The sequence below is a fragment of the Silene latifolia genome, chromosome 4 (genome assembly GCF_048544455.1).
Source record: "Silene latifolia isolate original U9 population chromosome 4, ASM4854445v1, whole genome shotgun sequence".
Classification (NCBI taxonomy): Eukaryota; Viridiplantae; Streptophyta; class Magnoliopsida; order Caryophyllales; family Caryophyllaceae; genus Silene; species Silene latifolia.
The window spans coordinates 50,041,943-50,050,710 of NC_133529.1; the positions used below are offsets into that span (position 1 = coordinate 50,041,943).

Below are 8,768 nucleotides of genomic sequence, written 5' to 3' on the forward strand. Positions count from 1 at the left end.
TCGTGGAAATTTTAGGAGTTGTGAGAGTTTTCACCCAAGTTTTAAGACAAAAATTGATTTTATTTTGGTTTACATAATATATTATCAACCAAGATAGTAGTCCTATAAGGTGATTAAACTAGGCTTTGCTCATGAAAAATCAAAATTTGGGCATGACTTGTCTAGAATCAGAAAATTTAAGACGAAATTTTACACAAGATCCATTCATGACAACTAAAGTTGAGCTTTTGTTGTCCAACTATACACAACAACAATCACCAAAACCCAATCATTGTCTCAAGAACACCAATTTTCGAGTTCAATAATGGTGATCGAAATTTATTTATAAAAAATTGATTTTTATCAACAACAATGGTGTTAAAAACTTACTAGTTCTTGATAGAAGTTACACTTATGAGGTTGAAGTTACACAGGTTTTTGGTATAACTCCAATTTAGAGCCACTGTAACTTAAAGCTCCTCAAGTGTAACTTCAACTCAAAACTTGTATAAAATGTATAACTTCAGTTAAATAACTTGGAGTACAAAATGTAATTTCAAAGTTGAATAACTTCAAGAAAGATAAGTGTAACTTCAATTTGATAAATGTGTTACATCAAACAGGTTCAATGAAACTTTAACATTCATGTTATAGTAATCGATAAGGATTTAGTTGTATCATCTATATCAAAATAAACCTAAATTATTACTAACTAATAGCTAGCGGTAAGAAGGGTCGAATCCACAGGGAGGCGAGGTAATTGTTCTAGTTTGTTAATATTTAAGTCCGTCTTAAAGTAACAGTTTTCTTGAAGGATTTGATTGGTTTGATTAAACTAATTGCGAAAGTAAATAAGACAAATTCAATAAGATTTAAAGGTCTAGGGATCAAGTTCACTAGGTAGTTATCCGGAAATGCGATTTAACTGATTGATAGAGTAGTTTATATTGTTGAAGCTCATATGATCGGTCGATTCTAATATGTCCTCTAGGTCTAAACTTAACATGTGGTCGCTATCATTAAGTCAGCCTATTCAATTGTCGTAGCCTATATTAGTCTTAATCGGGTCGGTAATAATCCTAATTCGCAAAGCTAATTAACTAATCCTGGCCAGTAATTAATCAATTAGATATAAGAGAACAATTGAACAACAACAAAAGCAATTTAACTATCAGATCATTAATATAATCCCATTCTAACAACCTAGATCCTCATTCACCCTAGATAAGGAATTTAGATAATCATACTAGAAGAATCAACAACAATAATATAAATGAAAGAAATAATTTCAAGCATAGAGTAAGAACAATGAGATTGTAACACCCCCATTTATTTAAGAGGCTTTAGTAAGATATTCCCAAATAAATAAAGGTGTTACCATCTCAGTTGCCTGAGGTAGTAAGTATAAAAGACAAACAATTACCAAATTACTTTAAGACGATATAAATAAGTGCCTCAAAAGGTTTATTACAAAATTCCAACGAGATCAATAAATAATACAAAATACTCTTAAAACAAATGCAGCGGAAATAATAACTAAATAGTGTCTGAATAATTTAAGGTGATCTCTAGACTCAAGTGATGATCAAAGTCCCAAGTTCCCCTTCAAGCATGCATCCAGCACTTCACACAAGCTAGCCTGAAATCAATCTGCTCCCAAATATTTAGTTCATCACGGGTGTTCACGAATACACGGTCAACAAGGAGGTTGAGTAGGATAACTAAACAAAAATAATAATATGATAACCTGCAATAAAATATAATCAAGAAACACAAGTCAAAGACCGTCTCATACACACGGCCAAACCGTGTGCCACAACACGCCAACACCGAGCCACAACACAACCGACACAATATGTGTACTGCTCAGGTCCACGGCCAAACCTCAAACGCCACCGTGCCTGGCCGTCCAAAACCGTGCAAGACCACGGCTCTTCCACATCCTTGTGCCTAGCCGACCAGATAATCTCAATAGTTCAATCCTCTTTCACAATACCAACCAACAATAATAATAACATGAATATAAGATGCTCACGATAATAATTATAAAAATATGCTCCACACGATAAATTTATCATGTGACGATGCAACCAACAACTTATCTCTTGCCAACAATACATTAACAATCTATCTTATAAATAATTCACCAATTACCAATTAGTCATAGTTGAGTAGTTAACCTACCTTTAGCAATTCTCCACAAATCAACAAGTAAATTAAAAAGCTTCTTGCACAAATCCACCACCTAATTAATCAATTAAATTACACATCATTATAAACTAATTTTATTAATGAATTTAAGATGCAAACTACACAAAATAATCACGCAAAAACCGTCACAACGCATCCCCATAACACGGATGACCCGGCGGTGGTCAAACCCGTCAATCAACGCCTCCCCACGGCCACGGTCAGTCAACGGTCAAGGGTACGGGTCAATGTCAATCGTAAATAATTGATGTGAGGCGATAAAACAACTTACCACAATTAACTTGCACGAGGTGAAAAGTCTATCTTAAGGTTGTCTCACAAAAGCTCTTCCTCACAATTATATGTATTGAGTTTTTAATGTGAAATAATTATGATGGTGAGTCATAGGTTATGTATTTGTATAAGTCTAGCTGAATGTGGAAGGTTCTAGGAAGTTGTCTTTATTAATAAACTAATGAAAATATCTAAGTAGTATAGATAACACTCAGACCACATACCAACTCCCTTCGATTCGGTCCAACCCGTGTCCACCACGGTACCACGGTCCAACACGGTCCGGTTCTTACTTTGTTTATTTTGTTTTCATTTTTTTTATAACAACAACTATTATTTATTCACATCTTATAAATTATAAATTATTAATTAAAAATGCGGAGTATTACAGTCTTCACTTCTTAAAAGAACTTCGTCCCGAAGTTCACCACGCCTCACTACCCAAACTAAACATTCAAATGATAAACAACACTTACATTACTTTAGTTAAATTACTATTATTTAAGACTAAAATGAACGTGGTGTTATATTCTACCCCCGTAAAAGAAGAGGTTACGTCCTCGTTGTGACACCACGTGATAATGCGAAAAATATGAAATTTTTTAAAACTTTTTATTACTAGTTAAAGTTTAACATGCGGGAGTCACTAATAAAATGAAACAAGTGTAATGATAAGCAAACTTAGGTTATTACAAACCAAGTCTAGAAATAAGGGGGAAAAGATATCCCACGAATAACAAGTCTAAAAGGTGAGTCTAAGCATAACGATAAACAAAAATTCAACGGTCAAGATACTCGCTAGCTCACACTTGCCTTCACCCCAAATAAGTACCAATTTGCAACCTGTTCATTCATTTAAAATGAATGCCACAGTCAGTGGAGAGTAACTCAGGGTTCTCCCAGCCATATTATATCAAAATGAACATAACAAAGAACATAAATAAGGCAAGGCATAATAAATACAAGATACAATTCACTTGAACAAATAAGCATGGGATTATTTATGTTAGAATAACAAGAGAAAGCGAGATAAAATAGCAAATGTGCATATCATAAGCACGAATTCCAATGAAATGTGACATGCAAGTATCCAAATTATAAAAGACTAGTACTTAATTCATGTGAGATAGATAAATGAGTAGTCAATCATCGCAATATATATAGTTGAAAACCATAGCCATTACTTTGGAAATCTTATAACAAACATTGCACGGGACGTGACTATTAACATCACATTCGCACTTATGGCTTGCATCTCACCATAAGAACGGATGGGAGCATCAATCCCGGCGATCCTATCGCAACTAGAAGGCTTAGCTTGAATCTCACCTCTAGTGTCTGATAGGACTAAGACTCTTAGATTCAACCACATAAGATGTAAACTCTCGTGTAGAATGACATATGCCAATGACCATAAACAAGCAAGACACACTACTACAATTAATGGAATAAGTAACACTAGATAGAGAACACCTTAATTGAATAAGCGTCTTCTAAATTAATAGAGAACGCTCCCAACATAAAACTGTTCTTTAAAACTAAAATATAGAACACTTGTTATAATAAGCATTATCTATGTGATGGGTACAAGGAAGCGCCTTTTCCTACTCCTATTATTATATTAATATTAATTTATACATAATTAATTATTAATTTGTTATATTGAATATTGAATCGAACGACGCACACATACCAGTATACCACTCACCTCCTTCATCCTTTTTGTTTTATTTTCTGATTTCTTCTTCTTCCTAAAAATTTCGTGCGCCGCTTCGTCTGGTCTTCATTCGCTCTGATGCACGACGTCACCTCCTTCATCGTTTTTGTTCTCTTCAATTGGTAAGTTGGTTATTCTTGTCTAATTTTTCGTTTTCAATTTCAGTTTAAGTAAACCCTAATTCCCAATTTGTGTTCAATCTGCTGTTCGTTTTCAATTGGTAAGTTGATAACTACTATACTTGTCGAACTACTCCTTATTTTATAAGGGAGCAAAGTCATAAATTAGTGTTCAAATGGAGATCTTCGAGACAAAGTTTTTGCAGCCCAATCAGCAACAATCTGATTTCAATCAGAAAAGAACAAACTACTACTGACTAAAATGATATGGCTAATTAATTTCAGGTTGCAGTCCATACGAATGATACACGATCCTAAGTCCTAACACAAAGCAAAACCCTCTTTCACCCATTTACTAACAAGTGTATATTTTAAGCTCCAGAAATCTCAAATTAGCGTTTACAAAATCACAATTCGATCAATTAAAAATCAAGGGGTTTTTCTTCATCAATTTCTCAACACTCCAAACTCAGTTCCTGTTCCAAATTCAGCTGGTAGTGAAACGAAAATGGAGGATTTCAAACAATTATCCGCACAATCAATTCCGCAATTTCAAGAAGGTATTTCATTAACCTTATCAGTTTGGGATGCTCTTGATGCTAGAATCTCAAATGGGGTTGGTACTATTAATCAAGTGAACGGTTTCGCAGCACGTATCTTCACTTTCTTTCATCATATTAATCGCAAAGGTTTATTCTTTTCTCCATTTTATTGCATTTTTTTTGGTAAATGAATTGTTTAGCTGAATTTATGTTCATATATTGAAAATTATGCTGTCAGATTTAATTGGTTTTCCTATTTGAGGTTTTTACTTCAATAAACTTTAGAAATTTGGGGATTTTACAGTGAACAAGGAAAGTCGATGAAAATGTGTAGAATTGGGGATTGTCTTGATGTTTCACAACTCTTACATCCATTCTACTGGTATTTCATCTACTCTTTTCAGTTCTTGTTAAATTCTTGTCAAAATTATCCTAATTTTCTACGGATCTAATTGCTAAAATCTTTTGGGATATTTGCTATTCCCAATTGGATACTCTATAGGAAATTATTTTTGTGCCACTAATTCGAATAGGTTTGCAGAATGTTTGCTGTAATTTCATGATGCCACTTATCCAACCATACCTCCTGTTGTATCACAAGGAAAGACAGACAAATTCAAGGAGAAGGAACACACGAGGCTATGCAACATTTACCTATGACTCTACCATATCTTGTTGCATAGATAACAATGAGCATTCAAGGGTGTTAAGATTGCCAAAGTACATTGATGTATGTAGCTCCTTTTTTTATCCTTTTTTTTTTCTTTTTTCCGGGTGCAGATTTCATCAATAATGTGAATATATCTCAGTTCTCAGTTTGCTTGCTCAAATATTTATACTACGAGATGTGTTACTTTTAAGATTAATGTCAATGACTTATACTATCTCATAATTACCGTGGAATTCTTTTTTACCAGTTAATCGAGTTATCTTTTTGGATTTCCTTAACATTCTTTGGCTTTTGCCAAAAGATTTATGTACACAATATTTGCTAGATTAGTTTTGTCTGACTTGTTAGTTATACAATGGTATGTCCGTCTGGTATTTTATCTACAACTATATAATGGTATGTCCGTCTATTCTATTCTTATCTAGCTATGAGCGAGTTAGACGCACCTGACTTGTTAATTATACAAGTACATAATTCTTAATTTAATTCTTATCCGACTGTGTTGTTTGTGCCTTATTCAAAGAATTATTGGTGACTTAAAGTTTCTTATTCCAAGTCTAAGATAGAAGATGCTAATATAAATTGGATAAAGATACATCATTTGGCTTCTTGTCTTAATTTCTCGCAAGGTCCAGACCTTTTTTTTTGTTCTACTTGCTGAAACATATGACGGATATACATTTGACTCTTCGCAGGCTTGACCTTTTTCCTTGAATGATTGTGTCTCTACCCAAATTGTTTGGTTGCATCATTACAAGCACGTGGTCGATCTGGTCGAATATATAATTTTCGCTGCATTGCTTCAACGTATGCCTTGCTAAGAATTAGATAGTATTAAGTCTTTTATGTCATCACCAAATTATTGTATCATTGATGGTGGTTCAATGTCTTTGTCGTTTTTATTAGGTGAAGGATGAAGGGAGATGGCTAGAACAAATGAGTTCAAATTGCTTGTGTGATTGCTATAGAAAAAGATGCTTGTGATTGTTATGGTAAATTTCTTATACTCCCTCAATTTAATCACCCTCATTTATACTTCGTTGTGATTTTTTATGGTATGTATTGTCGTTCGTTTATGCTCCCTCAATTTAATCCCCCCTATCATAAATTAAAGCTCACACCTTATCCAATATCCAGAGTCTTATTACTTCCCCCAATTCCATTTTCCAGCAATAAACCTCCATCTCCACTTCTCCTAGTTTCTTTTTTACTCATTGTTAAGAAATTGGTCAAATCCATACCAAGATATGGTCCTGGCTGGTTGAACTTTGTTTATGAATTGTTGGTTCTCTATTGTCTATTTATTAATATTTATATACTAGTGTAATTGTGCTTTTATAGTGTTTTTAAAGTTGGATAGCTGATGGTTTTATTATTATAGTTTAATCACTTGGCTGTAGGCGGCCAAATAATTACTAAATCTCCAACACGTCCACCAGATTTATGCGATTGATCAACCTTACCTTTCAAAGACTGATTTTCCCCGCTTTCCGTATAATCGAGCTAATCCCTCATGTATGTTTGTTTAACAGGTTATTATCTTATGTGAAGGCCCTAGCGTTATATCAAAAAAGACTTAATTGCCTATAAATTCAACGGTTCAGGTAATAATTGACTTCTAATATTTATCATTTGTTTAATTTTAATTCTCTTAAATACCATTGTGGAATTATTTATCGTCTTCGCTCGTATTCACTTGACAAATAACAATACCTTTTAGAACTACGTGTACGTACATTGTTATGGTACTCACTGCTTATTTTATTTATCCTTTCTACTAATATCTAACATATATTTGTTCTTGTTTATTAGTGACAGGTTATCACTGGAAACATTTTACCCTCCTATTTCTCCTTTCTTCCAAGTCGATCAATTGAAGTTGGCGGTTGAAGTCACAACATGAATTAAAGATGAGATTATGGGTGCACGTAGTGCTATGTTTCGAAGTTACGTAATACGGAGTAGGACTTAGTTAATTTGCAGGTTGTGAAACAAGTGTATTGGCATTGGTATTTCATATTAATGAGATCAAATATATTAATTTTATCCAAATGTCATCAATTTTTTTTTTTAAAAAAAACCAAGAGCGATAGAGAACTGTTAGCAGCTTACTCAACCGTTCTCTTTTCCTTGGAAAAGAGAACGCTTAACAGGTGTTCTCTAAAGCTCATTTGAGCCGTTCTATATGACTGTGAATACAAAATGCCTCATCTAACCGTTCTCTAAGCTTTAGAGAACACTAAGTTGAAGAATGCCTCTAAGGCGTTCTCTAATACTATTTTCAACAGTTCTCTAAGCCTGTTTCGGTAGTAGTGACATTTACTTCTCTAAGATTAAATTTCCCTCAGAAAAAACTAAGATAAAACACACTTTCCAGAACAGCAAAAGTGACAAAAACCGTACTTGCCAGAACAGTCGAAGTAGCAAAAACCGTACTTGCCAGAACAACACAAGTAGGCTAAACCCGCACTTGCCAGAACAACACAAGTAGGGCGTAAAAGAAAAGAGATAAAATGTACTTGCCAGAACAGCACAAGTAGTCAAAACCGTACTTGCCAGAACAGCACAAGTAGGCCAAACCCGCACTTGCCAGAACAGCACAAGTAGGGTGTAAAAGACAAGAGATAAACCATACTTGCCAGAACAGCACAAGTAGGTTAGACCCGTGCTTGGCAGAACAGCACAAGTAGGGTGTAAAAATAAGTCAAGCAAGAACGCATAGCATTATGGCAATTTCACGAGAATACGACACATTACAAGTAGTTACTTAGAATAAATCACTCATACTTGAAATATGATGAAAACATGAAAATGAGCAAGTAACAACCCATAAGTGAAATATAACCAACCATTTCATACTTGTATAACATGGCTAAATATTTTATTTCATATTTATAAGTTACTTGAGCTTAAAATAGAACAAGTGATAACAAATGAATGAAGTGATACGAAATACGAGGAAAAATGTGAACAAACAAATGAGAACATGAATATGAAGTATATAGCATCATTTCATACTTTTCTATAAACGTTAACAAATGAATTAAGTAATGGGAAACACTAGGCAAAATATAAATAACTCCAAACCGAGCTGCATTTAAGCTTAACAACTAAAATCGATGTTTATCATGTGAATGAGGCATAAGAAAGGGGCTCCAATGATAAAAAGGTGTCAACACACCATACAAAAGCATTAGAACCAAGGTTAAGATGCATACCCAACATGAAACATTTAACCCAATTTATAACAACAAGTT

At 33.9% G+C, this 8,768-nt stretch overlaps 1 long non-coding RNA gene across 1 annotated transcript; it reads left to right on the forward strand.

Annotated features, from left to right (window-relative positions):
• The first annotated feature begins 6,423 nt into the window (after positions 1-6,423).
• LOC141652229 (uncharacterized) lies at positions 6,424-7,533 on the forward strand. Its single transcript, XR_012547056.1, has 3 exons — positions 6,424-6,503; positions 7,044-7,115; positions 7,330-7,533. It is a non-coding gene; the product is annotated as an uncharacterized LOC141652229 (long non-coding RNA).
• Positions 7,534-8,768: the final 1,235 nt, after the last annotated feature.